Raw genomic sequence first — 17,414 nt, forward strand, 5'->3', positions numbered from 1 at the left:
TAATAGCTGAGATATGGCATTTTTGATGCCCATTTTTGGCCTCAAAAACGGACGTCGAAAACGAATTTTTCGGGATTTTCAAAGTGCTCTCATTCCCTTAGTTCTGCTCGGATCCCGGTATAACCCGGTGTTTTCGTAATCTAGGTGACCCAAATAACACGCTGGTATACTTAGTTTGATTTCGAAAAAAATCAATTTTTGGTGAAAAATTCGATACGGGGGGGTATACCCTAAAAATGAAAAATTCCAAACTTTGAAAATTGATTTCTCAGCTTCTATGGGAGCTATCGGGAAAATTCCAACGGTTTTGTCTTAGTTTCGTCGTTCTGAATCCAACGAGACCTTCCGCAAGGTCGTAGCTAGTCTAGACTCTCACGAGATGTGTTTTTGATGCCCATTTTTGGCCTCAAAAACGGACGTCGAAAACGACTTTTTCGGGATTTTCAAAGTGCTCTGATTCCCTTAGTTCTGCTCGGATCCCGGTATAACCCGGTGTTTTCGTAATCTAGGTGACCCAAATAACACGCTGGTGTCCTTAGTTTGATTTCGAAAAAAATCAATTTTTGGTGAAAAATTCGATACGGGGGGGTATACCCTAAAAATGAAAAATTCCAAACTTTGAAGGTCGATATCTCGGCTTCTATGGGAGCTATCGGGAAAATTCCAACGGTTTTGTCTTAGTTTCGTCGTTCTGAATCCAACGAGACCTTCCGCAAGGTCGTAGCTCTTCTAATAGCTGAGATATGGCATTTTTGATGCCCATTTTTGGCCTCAAAAACGGACGTCGAAAACGACTTTTTCGGGATTTTCAAAGTGCTCTGATTCCCTTAGTTCTGCTCGGATCCCGGTATAACCCGGTGTTTTCGTAATCTAGGTGACCCAAATAACACGCTGGTATACTTAGTTTGATTTCGAAAAAAATCAATTTTTGGTGAAAAAATCGATACGGGGGGGTATACCCTAAAAATGAAAAATTCCAAACTTTGAAGGTCGATATCTCAGCTTCTATGGGAGCTATCCGGAAAATTCCAACGGTTTTGTCTTAGTTTCGTCGTTCTAAATCCAACGAGACCATCCGCAAGGTCGTAGCTCTTCTAATAGCTGAGATATGGCATTTTTGATGCCCATTTTTGGCCTCAAAAACGGACGTCGAAAACGACTTTTTCGGGATTTTCAAAGTGCTCTCATTCCCTTAGTTCTGCTCGGATCCTGGTATAACCCGGTGTTTTCGTAATCTAGGTGACCCAAATAACACGCTGGTATAATTAGTTTGATTTTGAAAAAAATCAATTTTTGGTGAAAAATTCGATACGGGGGGGTATACCCTAAAAATGAAAAATTCCAAACTTTGAAGGTCGATATCTCGGCTTCTATGGGAGCTATCGGGAAAATTCCAACGGTTTTGTCTTAGTTTCGTCGTTCTGAATCCAACGAGACCTTCCGCAAGGTCGTAGCTAGTCTAGTAGCTGAGATATGGCATTTTTGATGCCCATTTTTGGCCTCAAAAACGGACGTCGAAAACGACTTTTTCGGGATTTTCAAAGTGCTCTGATTCCCTTAGTTCTGCTCGGATCCCGGTATAACCCGGTGTTTTCGTAATCTAGGTGACCCAAATAACACGCTGGTGTCCTTAGTTTGATTTCGAAAAAAATCAATTTTTGGTGAAAAATTCGATACGGGGGGGTATACCCTAAAAATGAAAAATTCCAAACTTTGAAGGTCGATATCTCGGCTTCTATGGGAGCTATCGGGAAAATTCCAACGGTTTTGTCTTAGTTTCGTCGTTCTGAATCCAACGAGACCTTCCGCAAGGTCGTAGCTCTTCTAATAGCTGAGATATGGCATTTTTGATGCCCATTTTTGGCCTCAAAAACGGACGTCGAAAACGACTTTTTCGGGATTTTCAAAGTGCTCTGATTCCCTTAGTTCTGCTCGGATCCCGGTATAACCCGGTGTTTTCGTAATCTAGGTGACCCAAATAACACGCTGGTATACTTAGTTTGATTTCGAAAAAAATCAATTTTTGGTGAAAAATTCGATACGGGGGGGTATACCCTAAAAATGAAAAATTCCAAACTTTGAAGGTCGATATCTCGGCTTCTATGGGAGCTATCGGGAAAATTCCAACGGTTTTGTCTTAGTTTCGTCGTTCTGAATCCAACGAGACCTTCCGCAAGGTCGTAGCTAGTCTAGTAGCTGAGATATGGCATTTTTGATGCCCATTTTTGGCCTCAAAAACGGACGTCGAAAACGACTTTTTCGGGATTTTCAAAGTGCTCTCATTCCCTTAGTTCTGCTCGGATCCTGGTATAACCCGGTGTTTTCGTAATCTAGGTGACCCAAATAACACGCTGGTATAATTAGTTTGATTTTGAAAAAAATCAATTTTTGGTGAAAAATTCGATACGGGGGGGTATACCCTAAAAATGAAAAATTCCAAACTTTGAAGGTCGATATCTCGGCTTCTATGGGAGCTATCGGGAAAATTCCAACGGTTTTGTCTTAGTTTCGTCGTTCTGAATCCAACGAGACCTTCCGCAAGGTCGTAGCTCTTCTAATAGCTGAGATATGGCATTTTTGATGCCCATTTTTGGCCTCAAAAACGGACGTCGAAAACGACTTTTTCGGGATTTTCAAAGTGCTCTCATTCCCTTAGTTCTGCTCGGATCCCGGTATAACCCGGTGTTTTCGTAATCTAGGTGACCCAAATAACACGCTGGTATACTTAGTTTGATTTCGAAAAAAATCAATTTTTGGTGAAAAATTCGATACGGGGGGGTATACCCTAAAAATGAAAAATTCCAAACTTTGAAAATTGATTTCTCAGCTTCTATGGGAGCTATCGGGAAAATTCCAACGGTTTTGTCTTAGTTTCGTCGTTCTGAATCCAACGAGACCTTCCGCAAGGTCGTAGCTAGTCTAGTAGCTGAGATATGGCATTTTTGATGCCCATTTTTGGCCTCAAAAACGGACGTCGAAAACGACTTTTTCGGGATTTTCAAAGTGCTCTCATTCCCTTAGTTCTGCTCGGATCCTGGTATAACCCGGTGTTTTCGTAATCTAGGTGACCCAAATAACACGCTGGTATAATTAGTTTGATTTTGAAAAAAATCAATTTTTGGTGAAAAATTCGATACGGGGGGGTATACCCTAAAAATGAAAAATTCCAAACTTTGAAGGTCGATATCTCGGCTTCTATGGGAGCTATCGGGAAAATTCCAACGGTTTTGTCTTAGTTTCGTCGTTCTGAATCCAACGAGACCTTCCGCAAGGTCGTAGCTAGTCTAGTAGCTGAGATATGGCATTTTTGATGCCCATTTTTGGCCTCAAAAACGGACGTCGAAAACGACTTTTTCGGGATTTTCAAAGTGCTCTCATTCCCTTAGTTCTGCTCGGATCTTGGTATAACCCGGTGTTTTCGTAATCTAGGTGACCCAAATAACACGCTGGTGTCCTTAGTTTGATTTCGAAAAAAATCAATTTTTGGTGAAAAATTCGATACGGGGGGGTATACCCTAAAAATGAAAAATTCCAAACTTTGAAGGTCGATATCTCGGCTTCTATGGGAGCTATCGGGAAAATTCCAACGGTTTTGTCTTAGTTTCGTCGTTCTGAATCCAACGAGACCTTCCGCGAGGTCGTAGCTAGTCTAGTAGCTGAGATATGGCATTTTTGATGCCCATTTTTGGCCTCAAAAACGGACGTCGAAAACGACTTTTTCGGGATTTTCAAAGTGCTCTCATTCCCTTAGTTCTGCTCGGATCTTGGTATAACCCGGTGTTTTCGTAATCTAGGTGACCCAAATAACACGTCTGGTGTCCTTAGTTTGATTTCGAAAAAAATCAATTTTTGGTGAAAAATTCGATACGGGGGGGTATACCCTAAAAATGAAAAATTCCAAACTTTGAAGGTCGATATCTCGGCTTCTATGGGAGCTATCGGGAAAATTCCAACGGTTTTGTCTTAGTTTCGTCGTTCTGAATCCAACGAGACCTTCCGCAAGGTCGTAGCTAGTCTAGTAGCTGAGATATGGCATTTTTGATGCCCATTTTTGGCCTCAAAAACGGACGTCGAAAACGACTTTTTCGGGATTTTCAAAGTGCTCTCATTCCCTTAGTTCTGCTCGGATCCTGGTATAACCCGGTGTTTTCGTAATCTAGGTGACCCAAATAACACGCTGGTATACTTAGTTTGATTTCGAAAAAAATCAATTTTTGGTGAAAAAATCGATACGGGGGGGTATACCCTAAAAATGAAAAATTTCAAACTTTGAAGGTCGGTATCTCGGCTTCTATGGGAGCTATCGGGAAAATTCCAACGGTTTTGTCTTAGTTTCGTCGTTCTGAATCCAACGAGACCTTCCGCAAGGTCGTAGCTAGTCTAGTAGCTGAGATATGGCATTTTTGATGCCCATTTTTGGCCTCAAAAACGGACGTCGAAAACGACTTTTTCGGGATTTTCAAAGTGCTCTCATTCCCTTAGTTCTGCTCGGATCCTGGTATAACCCGGTGTTTTCGTAATCTAGGTGACCCAAATAACACGCTGGTATAATTAGTTTGATTTTGAAAAAAATCAATTTTTGGTGAAAAATTCGATACGGGGGGGTATACCCTAAAAATGAAAAATTCCAAACTTTGAAGGTCGATATCTCGGCTTCTATGGGAGCTATCGGGAAAATTCCAACGGTTTTGTCTTAGTTTCGTCGTTCTGAATCCAACGAGACCTTCCGCAAGGTCGTAGCTAGTCTAGTAGCTGAGATATGGCATTTTTGATGCCCATTTTTGGCCTCAAAAACGGACGTCGAAAACGACTTTTTCGGGATTTTCAAAGTGCTCTCATTCCCTTAGTTCTGCTCGGATCCCGGTATAACCCGGTGTTTTCGTAATCTAGGTGACCCAAATAACACGCTGGTATACTTAGTTTGATTTCGAAAAAAATCAATTTTTGGTGAAAAATTCGATACGGGGGGGTATACCCTAAAAATGAAAAATTCCAAACTTTGAAAATTGATTTCTCAGCTTCTATGGGAGCTATCGGGAAAATTCCAACGGTTTTGTCTTAGTTTCGTCGTTCTGAATCCAACGAGACCTTCCGCAAGGTCGTAGCTAGTCTAGTAGCTGAGATATGGCATTTTTGATGCCCATTTTTGGCCTCAAAAACGGACGTCGAAAACGACTTTTTCGGGATTTTCAAAGTGCTCTCATTCCCTTAGTTCTGCTCGGATCCCGGTATAACCCGGTGTTTTCATAATCTAGGTGACCCAAATAACACGCTGGTATAATTAGTTTGATTTTGAAAAAAATCAATTTTTGGTGAAAAATTCGATACGGGGGGGTATACCCTAAAAATGAAAAATTCCAAACTTTGAAGGTCGATATCTCGGCTTCTATGGGAGCTATCGGGAAAATTCCAACGGTTTTGTCTTAGTTTCGTCGTTCTGAATCCAACGAGACCTTCCGCAAGGTCGTAGCTCTTCTAATAGCTGAGATATGGCATTTTTGATGCCCATTTTTGGCCTCAAAAACGGACGTCGAAAACGACTTTTTCGGGATTTTCAAAGTGCTCTCATTCCCTTAGTTCTGCTCGGATCCTGGTATAACCCGGTGTTTTCGTAATCTAGGTGACCCAAATAACACGCTGGTATACTTAGTTTGATTTCGAAAAAAATCAATTTTTGGTGAAAAAATCGATACGGGGGGGTATACCCTAAAAATGAAAAATTCCAAACTTTGAAGGTCGATATCTCAGCTTCTATGGGAGCTATCCGGAAAATTCCAACGGTTTTGTCTTAGTTTCGTCGTTCTAAATCCAACGAGACCATCCGCAAGGTCGTAGCTCTTCTAATAGCTGAGATATGGCATTTTTGATGCCCATTTTTGGCCTCAAAAACGGACGTCGAAAACGACTTTTTCGGGATTTTCAAAGTGCTCTGATTCCCTTAGTTCTGCTCGGATCCCGGTATAACCCGGTGTTTTCGTAATCTAGGTGACCCAAATAACACGCTGGTATACTTAGTTTGATTTCGAAAAAAATCAATTTTTGGTGAAAAAATCGATACGGGGGGGTATACCCTAAAAATGAAAAATTCCAAACTTTGAAGGTCGATATCTCAGCTTCTATGGGAGCTATCCGGAAAATTCCAACGGTTTTGTCTTAGTTTCGTCGTTCTAAATCCAACGAGACCATCCGCAAGGTCGTAGCTCTTCTAATAGCTGAGATATGGCATTTTTGATGCCCATTTTTGGCCTCAAAAACGGACGTCGAAAACGACTTTTTCGGGATTTTCAAAGTGCTCTCATTCCCTTAGTTCTGCTCGGATCCTGGTATAACCCGGTGTTTTCGTAATCTAGGTGACCCAAATAACACGCTGGTATAATTAGTTTGATTTTGAAAAAAATCAATTTTTGGTGAAAAATTCGATACGGGGGGGTATACCCTAAAAATGAAAAATTCCAAACTTTGAAGGTCGATATCTCGGCTTCTATGGGAGCTATCGGGAAAATTCCAACGGTTTTGTCTTAGTTTCGTCGTTCTGAATCCAACGAGACCTTCCGCAAGGTCGTAGCTAGTCTAGTAGCTGAGATATGGCATTTTTGATGCCCATTTTTGGCCTCAAAAACGGACGTCGAAAACGACTTTTTCGGGATTTTCAAAGTGCTCTCATTCCCTTAGTTCTGCTCGGATCTTGGTATAACCCGGTGTTTTCGTAATCTAGGTGACCCAAATAACACGCTGGTGTCCTTAGTTTGATTTCGAAAAAAATCAATTTTTGGTGAAAAATTCGATACGGGGGGGTATACCCTAAAAATGAAAAATTCCAAACTTTGAAGGTCGATATCTCGGCTTCTATGGGAGCTATCGGGAAAATTCCAACGGTTTTGTCTTAGTTTCGTCGTTCTGAATCCAACGAGACCTTCCGCAAGGTCGTAGCTAGTCTAGTAGCTGAGATATGGCATTTTTGATGCCCATTTTTGGCCTCAAAAACGGACGTCGAAAACGACTTTTTCGGGATTTTCAAAGTGCTCTCATTCCCTTAGTTCTGCTCGGATCTTGGTATAACCCGGTGTTTTCGTAATCTAGGTGACCCAAATAACACGCTGGTGTCCTTAGTTTGATTTCGAAAAAAATCAATTTTTGGTGAAAAATTCGATACGGGGAGGTATACCCTAAAAATGAAAAATTCCAAACTTTGAAGGTCGATATCTCGGCTTCTATGGGAGCTATCGGGAAAATTCCAACGGTTTTGTCTTAGTTTCGTCGTTCTGAATCCAACGAGACCTTCCGCAAGGTCGTAGCTAGTCTAGTAGCTGAGATATGGCATTTTTGATGCCCATTTTTGGCCTCAAAAACGGACGTCGAAAACGACTTTTTCGGGATTTTCAAAGTGCTCTCATTCCCTTAGTTCTGCTCGGATCCCGGTATAACCCGGTGTTTTCGTAATCTAGGTGACCCAAATAACACGCTGGTATACTTAGTTTGATTTCGAAAAAAATCAATTTTTGGTGAAAAATTCGATACGGGGGGGTATACCCTAAAAATGAAAAATTCCAAACTTTGAAGGTCGATATCTCGGCTTCTATGGGAGCTATCGGGAAAATTCCAACGGTTTTGTCTTAGTTTCGTCGTTCTAAATCCAACGAGACCATCCGCAAGGTCGTAGCTCTTCTAATAGCTGAGATATGGCATTTTTGATGCCCATTTTTGGCCTCAAAAACGGACGTCGAAAACGACTTTTTCGGGATTTTCAAAGTGCTCTCATTCCCTTAGTTCTGCTCGGATCCTGGTATAACCCGGTGTTTTCGTAATCTAGGTGACCCAAATAACACGCTGGTATAATTAGTTTGATTTTGAAAAAAATCAATTTTTGGTGAAAAATTCGATACGGGGGGGTATACCCTAAAAATGAAAAATTCCAAACTTTGAAGGTCGATATCTCGGCTTCTATGGGAGCTATCGGGAAAATTCCAACGGTTTTGTCTTAGTTTCGTCGTTCTGAATCCAACGAGACCTTCCGCAAGGTCGTAGCTAGTCTAGTAGCTGAGATATGGCATTTTTGATGCCCATTTTTGGCCTCAAAAACGGACGTCGAAAACGACTTTTTCGGGATTTTCAAAGTGCTCTCATTCCCTTAGTTCTGCTCGGATCTTGGTATAACCCGGTGTTTTCGTAATCTAGGTGACCCAAATAACACGCTGGTGTCCTTAGTTTGATTTCGAAAAAAATCAATTTTTGGTGAAAAATTCGATACGGGGGGGTATACCCTAAAAATGAAAAATTCCAAACTTTGAAGGTCGATATCTCGGCTTCTATGGGAGCTATCGGGAAAATTCCAACGGTTTTGTCTTAGTTTCGTCGTTCTGAATCCAACGAGACCTTCCGCAAGGTCGTAGCTAGTCTAGTAGCTGAGATATGGCATTTTTGATGCCCATTTTTGGCCTCAAAAACGGACGTCGAAAACGACTTTTTCGGGATTTTCAAAGTGCTCTCATTCCCTTAGTTCTGCTCGGATCTTGGTATAACCCGGTGTTTTCGTAATCTAGGTGACCCAAATAACACGCTGGTGTCCTTAGTTTGATTTCGAAAAAAATCAATTTTTGGTGAAAAATTCGATACGGGGAGGTATACCCTAAAAATGAAAAATTCCAAACTTTGAAGGTCGATATCTCGGCTTCTATGGGAGCTATCGGGAAAATTCCAACGGTTTTGTCTTAGTTTCGTCGTTCTGAATCCAACGAGACCTTCCGCAAGGTCGTAGCTAGTCTAGTAGCTGAGATATGGCATTTTTGATGCCCATTTTTGGCCTCAAAAACGGACGTCGAAAACGACTTTTTCGGGATTTTCAAAGTGCTCTCATTCCCTTAGTTCTGCTCGGATCCCGGTATAACCCGGTGTTTTCGTAATCTAGGTGACCCAAATAACACGCTGGTATACTTAGTTTGATTTCGAAAAAAATCAATTTTTGGTGAAAAATTCGATACGGGGGGGTATACCCTAAAAATGAAAAATTCCAAACTTTGAAGGTCGATATCTCGGCTTCTATGGGAGCTATCGGGAAAATTCCAACGGTTTTGTCTTAGTTTCGTCGTTCTGAATCCAACGAGACCATCCGCAAGGTCGTAGCTCTTCTAATAGCTGAGATATGGCATTTTTGATGCCCATTTTTGGCCTCAAAAACGGACGTCGAAAACGACTTTTTCGGGATTTTCAAAGTGCTCTCATTCCCTTAGTTCTGCTCGGATCCTGGTATAACCCGGTGTTTTCGTAATCTAGGTGACCCAAATAACACGCTGGTATAATTAGTTTGATTTTGAAAAAAATCAATTTTTGGTGAAAAATTCGATACGGGGGGGTATACCCTAAAAATGAAAAATTCCAAACTTTGAAGGTCGATATCTCGGCTTCTATGGGAGCTATCGGGAAAATTCCAACGGTTTTGTCTTAGTTTCGTCGTTCTGAATCCAACGAGACCTTCCGCAAGGTCGTAGCTAGTCTAGTAGCTGAGATATGGCATTTTTGATGCCCATTTTTGGCCTCAAAAACGGACGTCGAAAACGACTTTTTCGGGATTTTCAAAGTGCTCTCATTCCCTTAGTTCTGCTCGGATCTTGGTATAACCCGGTGTTTTCGTAATCTAGGTGACCCAAATAACACGCTGGTGTCCTTAGTTTGATTTCGAAAAAAATCAATTTTTGGTGAAAAATTCGATACGGGGGGGTATACCCTAAAAATGAAAAATTCCAAACTTTGAAGGTCGATATCTCGGCTTCTATGGGAGCTATCGGGAAAATTCCAACGGTTTTGTCTTAGTTTCGTCGTTCTGAATCCAACGAGACCTTCCGCAAGGTCGTAGCTAGTCTAGTAGCTGAGATATGGCATTTTTGATGCCCATTTTTGGCCTCAAAAACGGACGTCGAAAACGACTTTTTCGGGATTTTCAAAGTGCTCTCATTCCCTTAGTTCTGCTCGGATCTTGGTATAACCCGGTGTTTTCGTAATCTAGGTGACCCAAATAACACGCTGGTGTCCTTAGTTTGATTTCGAAAAAAATCAATTTTTGGTGAAAAATTCGATACGGGGGGGTATACCCTAAAAATGAAAAATTCCAAACTTTGAAGGTCGATATCTCGGCTTCTATGGGAGCTATCGGGAAAATTCCAACGGTTTTGTCTTAGTTTCGTCGTTCTGAATCCAACGAGACCTTCCGCGAGGTCGTAGCTAGTCTAGTAGCTGAGATATGGCATTTTTGATGCCCATTTTTGGCCTCAAAAACGGACGTCGAAAACGACTTTTTCGGGATTTTCAAAGTGCTCTCATTCCCTTAGTTCTGCTCGGATCTTGGTATAACCCGGTGTTTTCGTAATCTAGGTGACCCAAATAACACGTCTGGTGTCCTTAGTTTGATTTCGAAAAAAATCAATTTTTGGTGAAAAATTCGATACGGGGGGGTATACCCTAAAAATGAAAAATTCCAAACTTTGAAGGTCGATATCTCGGCTTCTATGGGAGCTATCGGGAAAATTCCAACGGTTTTGTCTTAGTTTCGTCGTTCTGAATCCAACGAGACCTTCCGCAAGGTCGTAGCTAGTCTAGTAGCTGAGATATGGCATTTTTGATGCCCATTTTTGGCCTCAAAAACGGACGTCGAAAACGACTTTTTCGGGATTTTCAAAGTGCTCTCATTCCCTTAGTTCTGCTCGGATCCTGGTATAACCCGGTGTTTTCGTAATCTAGGTGACCCAAATAACACGCTGGTATACTTAGTTTGATTTCGAAAAAAATCAATTTTTGGTGAAAAAATCGATACGGGGGGGTATACCCTAAAAATGAAAAATTTCAAACTTTGAAGGTCGGTATCTCGGCTTCTATGGGAGCTATCGGGAAAATTCCAACGGTTTTGTCTTAGTTTCGTCGTTCTGAATCCAACGAGACCTTCCGCAAGGTCGTAGCTAGTCTAGTAGCTGAGATATGGCATTTTTGATGCCCATTTTTGGCCTCAAAAACGGACGTCGAAAACGACTTTTTCGGGATTTTCAAAGTGCTCTCATTCCCTTAGTTCTGCTCGGATCCTGGTATAACCCGGTGTTTTCGTAATCTAGGTGACCCAAATAACACGCTGGTATAATTAGTTTGATTTTGAAAAAAATCAATTTTTGGTGAAAAATTCGATACGGGGGGGTATACCCTAAAAATGAAAAATTCCAAACTTTGAAGGTCGATATCTCGGCTTCTATGGGAGCTATCGGGAAAATTCCAACGGTTTTGTCTTAGTTTCGTCGTTCTGAATCCAACGAGACCTTCCGCAAGGTCGTAGCTAGTCTAGTAGCTGAGATATGGCATTTTTGATGCCCATTTTTGGCCTCAAAAACGGACGTCGAAAACGACTTTTTCGGGATTTTCAAAGTGCTCTCATTCCCTTAGTTCTGCTCGGATCCCGGTATAACCCGGTGTTTTCGTAATCTAGGTGACCCAAATAACACGCTGGTATACTTAGTTTGATTTCGAAAAAAATCAATTTTTGGTGAAAAATTCGATACGGGGGGGTATACCCTAAAAATGAAAAATTCCAAACTTTGAAAATTGATTTCTCAGCTTCTATGGGAGCTATCGGGAAAATTCCAACGGTTTTGTCTTAGTTTCGTCGTTCTGAATCCAACGAGACCTTCCGCAAGGTCGTAGCTAGTCTAGTAGCTGAGATATGGCATTTTTGATGCCCATTTTTGGCCTCAAAAACGGACGTCGAAAACGACTTTTTCGGGATTTTCAAAGTGCTCTCATTCCCTTAGTTCTGCTCGGATCCCGGTATAACCCGGTGTTTTCATAATCTAGGTGACCCAAATAACACGCTGGTATAATTAGTTTGATTTTGAAAAAAATCAATTTTTGGTGAAAAATTCGATACGGGGGGGTATACCCTAAAAATGAAAAATTCCAAACTTTGAAGGTCGATATCTCGGCTTCTATGGGAGCTATCGGGAAAATTCCAACGGTTTTGTCTTAGTTTCGTCGTTCTGAATCCAACGAGACCTTCCGCAAGGTCGTAGCTCTTCTAATAGCTGAGATATGGCATTTTTGATGCCCATTTTTGGCCTCAAAAACGGACGTCGAAAACGACTTTTTCGGGATTTTCAAAGTGCTCTCATTCCCTTAGTTCTGCTCGGATCCTGGTATAACCCGGTGTTTTCGTAATCTAGGTGACCCAAATAACACGCTGGTATACTTAGTTTGATTTCGAAAAAAATCAATTTTTGGTGAAAAAATCGATACGGGGGGGTATACCCTAAAAATGAAAAATTCCAAACTTTGAAGGTCGATATCTCAGCTTCTATGGGAGCTATCCGGAAAATTCCAACGGTTTTGTCTTAGTTTCGTCGTTCTAAATCCAACGAGACCATCCGCAAGGTCGTAGCTCTTCTAATAGCTGAGATATGGCATTTTTGATGCCCATTTTTGGCCTCAAAAACGGACGTCGAAAACGACTTTTTCGGGATTTTCAAAGTGCTCTGATTCCCTTAGTTCTGCTCGGATCCCGGTATAACCCGGTGTTTTCGTAATCTAGGTGACCCAAATAACACGCTGGTGGTGTCCTTAGTTTGATTTCGAAAAAAATCAATTTTTGGTGAAAAATTCGATACGGGGGGGTATACCCTAAAAATGAAAAATTCCAAACTTTGAAGGTCGATATCTCGGCTTCTATGGGAGCTATCGGGAAAATTCCAACGGTTTTGTCTTAGTTTCGTCGTTCTGAATCCAACGAGACCTTCCGCAAGGTCGTAGCTAGTCTAGTAGCTGAGATATGGCATTTTTGATGCCCATTTTTGGCCTCAAAAACGGACGTCGAAAACGACTTTTTCACGATTTTCAAAGTGCTCGGATCCTGGTATAACCCGGTGTTAATTAATAATGGTGTTAATTTATTTGTGTGTAAACATGGAAACTATTGGAAAAGTGCAACAGAAGAAGGTGATCCTGTGATACAACTTAATAATGTTCATTTTTAGGTTGATGGTATTTGGCAGTAGACTCTTTCACACCCCCCTCCCTGTGGCACAGATTGAATCCAGCTTGATTTCTAGATTGATCCGGATGTGTACGTACCCTACATGGACTAAATTTTTTATACAAACTAAATGTTAGTCATTTAAAATGAGGAGGTATTTAAGGTCACATCTCAAAGGAGAATTTGGATGATACAAACGAAACACCCATCAGCTGAAATTACGGAGGTAACTTGTCCCCTCCTAAGCATAGAAAATGTCTCCGTAAATTTTTTTTTACATATTTTCCAGATTTAAGCTGGTTGACGTGGTACTAATCCAGAGATGACCGTAAGGACCATGGAAATCGCCCTCACTGTTTATTTTTAGCACTAAATACTGAAGTAGTTCTCTTTTCAGATGGACGTGGATTACCACCCTCGAATGGAGGTGGATTACCTTCAGATGGATTACCCCCAGATGGCCTCACTTTATCATGATGGATCACTTTAAGTTCATACGAGTCACTTTGGACAAGTAAACGAATTGTTAATTTAGTTTATTGAAAATTGTTTATTTTTTCTCTCTCTCTCTATTCCAGATCTTTTCAGGTACTTTCATACCGAATAAGAAAAAGAGAAAGAAAAGGAAAGAGAAGAGGTTAAAGTAAACAAAAAGAAAAACAAGTCCTCCTACCCCTCGACTTATTTTAAACAAGTGAAGACTTTCAATGATCTGGATGAGCGATGGATGAGTGTATATCCTTTTCTTCCTTAAAACGTCCCTACTTTATGGGTGTTTTATTAAACCTTTATTGATTTATATGAAAAAATGCACGTATTAACATTATTTTCGTTAATAGTTTGAAAGTGTGTTCTCTCTAATTGTTAATCAGGGGTTTACCCTCATTAATAAGGAGTCACATTTTTGTAAGGAGGGAATTTTAAAAACGTTAATGAATAAATATTCGGCCGTATTTAATAATATTTATTCAGGGAGGCGTCGAGGTATGCGACCGGTCATACCTCGGTCTTCTGGAATATTTTCGGGAAAAAATTGTGTTTTTCTGTTTCGGTTGAGACAGTGCGAGTGAGACAGCATCAACTTATCTTATAGAAGAAGTAAGAGGGAAAAGGACGAAGAAGAAGAGGAAGAGAAAAAAGAAGGAGATGGAAGAGAAAAAAGAGAGGGAGGAAGAAGAAGAATTAATAAGGAAGCTAAGACGTCATTAATTTATCCATCCCCTCTGTGATGTGTCAGAGTAAGACAGTAATATAAATATGAAGAGGAAGAAGAACGAGAAAGAGAAAAAAGAAGACTGAGGAGGTTAAGAGAAGAAGAAATAAGGAAGAGGAAGATAAGGCGAGGAAGACGTCATCAGTTTATCCCCTCTCTCTATGTGATATAGAAAAAAAGGATTTGAATGAAAAGAAGAGGAGGAGGAAGAAGGAATAAAAGAAGGAGGGCGAGAAGAAGAAGTGGAAGAAGAGGAAAGCAAAGGAAAAGGAAGAGAGAAAAGAAGACGAGAAGAAGAAGGAAGAAAAAAAACAGGCTGAGGGGTATGAGGAAGATAGAAATGAAGAGAAGGAGAAAGAAAAAATAGAGGAAAAGAAGATGAGGAGAATCAACGAAAAGTGGTGGAGAGAAAGAGGAAAAAGAAGAGGAGAAATAGGAGGAGGGGGAAGAGAAAAAGGAGAAAATTAAGTGGAAGAGGGAAAAGAGCAGGGGAATGAGAAAGAAGAAGAGTGAAGAAAAAGAGGAAGAGAAGGAGGAGAAGACATCATCAATTTATTCTCTCCCTTTGTGATCCGTCAGAGTAAGACAGACAGAAATATAAATATGAAAAGTAACGAAAAAACGCGGAGGAAAAAAGAAGAAGAGGAGAAGGAGAAGAAAGAGGTGGAGTGAAAGGAAGAAGAAGAAGAACAAAAGGAGGAGGGAGAGAACGGAGGAGGAATAGGGAAAAGAAGAGGGAAACGAATATGAAAAGGAGAGAAGAGGAAAATGAAAAAGAGGAAGAGGAGGAGGAGAAGAAGCGGAGATGGAGATGGAAAGAAGGAAAAAGAAAAAAGAAGTAAGAGGAAGAAAAGAAGGAGGAAGAAGAAAGGAAAGGAGAACAAAAAGTGGGGAGAAAAAAAAACAGGAAGAGGAGGAGGAGGAAGAGGAAAATGGGGTAAAAGAAGAAGAGTGGGGAAGAAAAGGAGAAGTGGGAAGAGGAGGAGTAGAAGACTTCATCAATTTATTCCCTCTGTGATATAAATACGAAGATTACGAAAAAAAGAAGAGGAGGAGAAGAAGGAAGAAAGAAGAATAGGAAGAAGGGGACGAAAAAACTGAAGGAGGAGGAGGAGGAGGAAGAAGTGGAAAAAGAGAAACAGGAGGAGGAAGAGGATGCAGAAAAGAAGGAGGGATAGGAAGAAGTAAAGGAAGAGGAAGAGAAGAATAGGATGGAAAAAAAAGAGAGAGAAGAAAAAATGGGAGAAGAAGAAGGGGTAGAGAAAGAAGAAGAAGGAAGAAACAAAAAAAAAGAAGAGGAGGAAAAGCAAAAGAAAGAAGGAGAAAATAAGGAAATTTGAACAGGAAGAAATAAGGAGAAGAAGAAGAAGGAAGAAAATGAGGAGGGGAAAGAGGAAGGGAAGGAGGATGAAAAAAAACAGGAAGAGGGACATGAAGAAGAGGGAATAAAGTGGAGGAGGAAGAAGAGAAGAAGAAAAAGGAGGAAGAACAAGAACAGGAGAATGAGTATTCTCCCTTTTTGTGATATGTCTTAACACAGAAATATAAATATGAGGAGCAAATGAAAAAAATTGACGGAGAGGAATGAGGAAGAGGAAAATGAAGAAAAGGAGGAATAAGAGGAGGAGCAAGAAGAAGGAAGACAAAGAAGAACAGGATAAAGAGAAGAGGAGGAGAAGAAGGTAGAGGTCGAGGAATAAAAAAAGAAGAACAGAAGAAAAGAAGGAGGAAGAAGAAAGAGAACAGAAGAAGAAAGAAGAAAAAAAAGAAGAGGAGGAAGGGGTGAGAAAAGATGAGGGGAAAGAGGAAGAAATAAAAGAGGAAGGTAGAGGTAAAAGAAGAAGAGGAGAATGAAGGAGAAGAGGACATGGAGTAAAAGAAGGAGGAAAAGAAAAAAGAGGCGCAACTCATCAAAGATGATAAGGAAGAAAAGGAATAAGAGAGAGAAAATTAAGAAGAAGAAGAAGAGGAGAAAGAAGAACAGGGAAAGGAGAAAGTAGATAAAAGTGAAGAAAAAGAAGATGAGAAGGAGAAAGAGGAGGAGAGGGAAGAGGAGAAGAAGGAGAGAAAAAGAAGGAGGAGAAGAGAAGGAGAAAGAAAAAAACAGGAGAAGGCATATGAGGAAGAGGAAAGTGAAGAGGAGGAAGAAGAAATGGAACAAGAGAAAGAAGGAAGTAGAAAAGGTTGTAGGAGTAAGAAGAAACAGAAATAAAGAAGGATGAAGAAGAGAAGGAAGAAGAAGATGAAAAATTAGGAGAGCAGGAAAAAGAGATGAAGGAAGAAGAAGAGAAAGAGAAGAACAAAAAGGTGGGGAGAAATATGAAGGAGGAGAAGAGCAAATAGGAAGAGGAGGAGTAAGGAGAAGTGGAAGACGAAGAAGAAGAGGATGAAGAGGTCGAGGAATAAAAAGGAGAGGAGCAGAAGAAAAGAAGGAAGAAAAGGAGGAAGGGGAAAAAATAAAAGGGAGAGGTAGAGGGAAAAGAAGAAAAAGAGAATGAAGGAAAAGAGGTGAAGGAGTTAAAGAAACAGGAAAAGAAATAACAGAAGGAGGAGAAGGAGGTAGAAAGAAAAAAAAAAGAAGGAGAAGAGGAAACGGAAGAAAAATAAAAAAGAGAAGGAAGAAGTAGAAAAAGAAGAAGAGTAGGAAGAGTAGAGGGAGGAGGAAGAAGAGGAGGAGAAGGAAAGAGGAAGAGGAAAAGCAGGAGAGAAAGAAGAGAAAAAGGATAAAAAGAGAAGAAGAAGAAGAAGAAGAAGAAGAAGAAGAAGAAGAAGAAGAAGAAGAAGAAGAAGAAGAAGAAGAAGGAGAAGAAGAAGAAGAAGAAGAAGAAGAAGGAGAAGGAGAAGGAGAAGGAGAAGGAGAAGGAGAAGGAGAAGGAGAAGGAGAAGGAGAAGGAGAAGGAGAAGAAGGAGAAGGAGAAGGAGAAGGAGAAGGAGAAGGAGAAGGAGAAGGAGAAGGAGAAGGAGAAGGAGAAGGAGAAGGAGAAGGAGAAGAAGGAGAAGGAGAAGAAGGAGAAAGAGAAGGAGAAGGAGAAGAAGGAGAAGGAGAAGAAGGAGAAGGAGAAGGAGAAGGAGAAGGAGAAGAAGAAGAAGAAGAAGAAGAAAATTTTGTGTGTTTGTTACTGTCTGGATCATCTGGAAAATGTGTTTTTTTTATATTGAGAGTGTTAGTGTGAGTGTTATGGTGTGTTATTATTATTATTGTTA

At 40.6% G+C, this 17,414-nt stretch overlaps 1 long non-coding RNA gene across 1 annotated transcript in view; it reads left to right on the plus strand.

The window, feature by feature from the left end:
• LOC126747483 (uncharacterized) overlaps positions 1-13,514 on the plus strand; it is a 22,037-nt gene extending 8,523 nt beyond the window's left edge. The window contains exons 3-5 of the long non-coding RNA XR_007664222.1: positions 12,999-13,223; positions 13,287-13,325; positions 13,395-13,514. This is a non-coding gene — a long non-coding RNA (uncharacterized LOC126747483). The remainder of the gene's footprint in view (positions 1-12,998; positions 13,224-13,286; positions 13,326-13,394) is intronic.
• Positions 13,515-17,414: the final 3,900 nt, after the last annotated feature.

The sequence above is a fragment of the Anthonomus grandis genome, chromosome 19 (assembly GCF_022605725.1).
Source record: "Anthonomus grandis grandis chromosome 19, icAntGran1.3, whole genome shotgun sequence".
Taxonomy (NCBI): domain Eukaryota; kingdom Metazoa; phylum Arthropoda; class Insecta; order Coleoptera; family Curculionidae; genus Anthonomus; species Anthonomus grandis.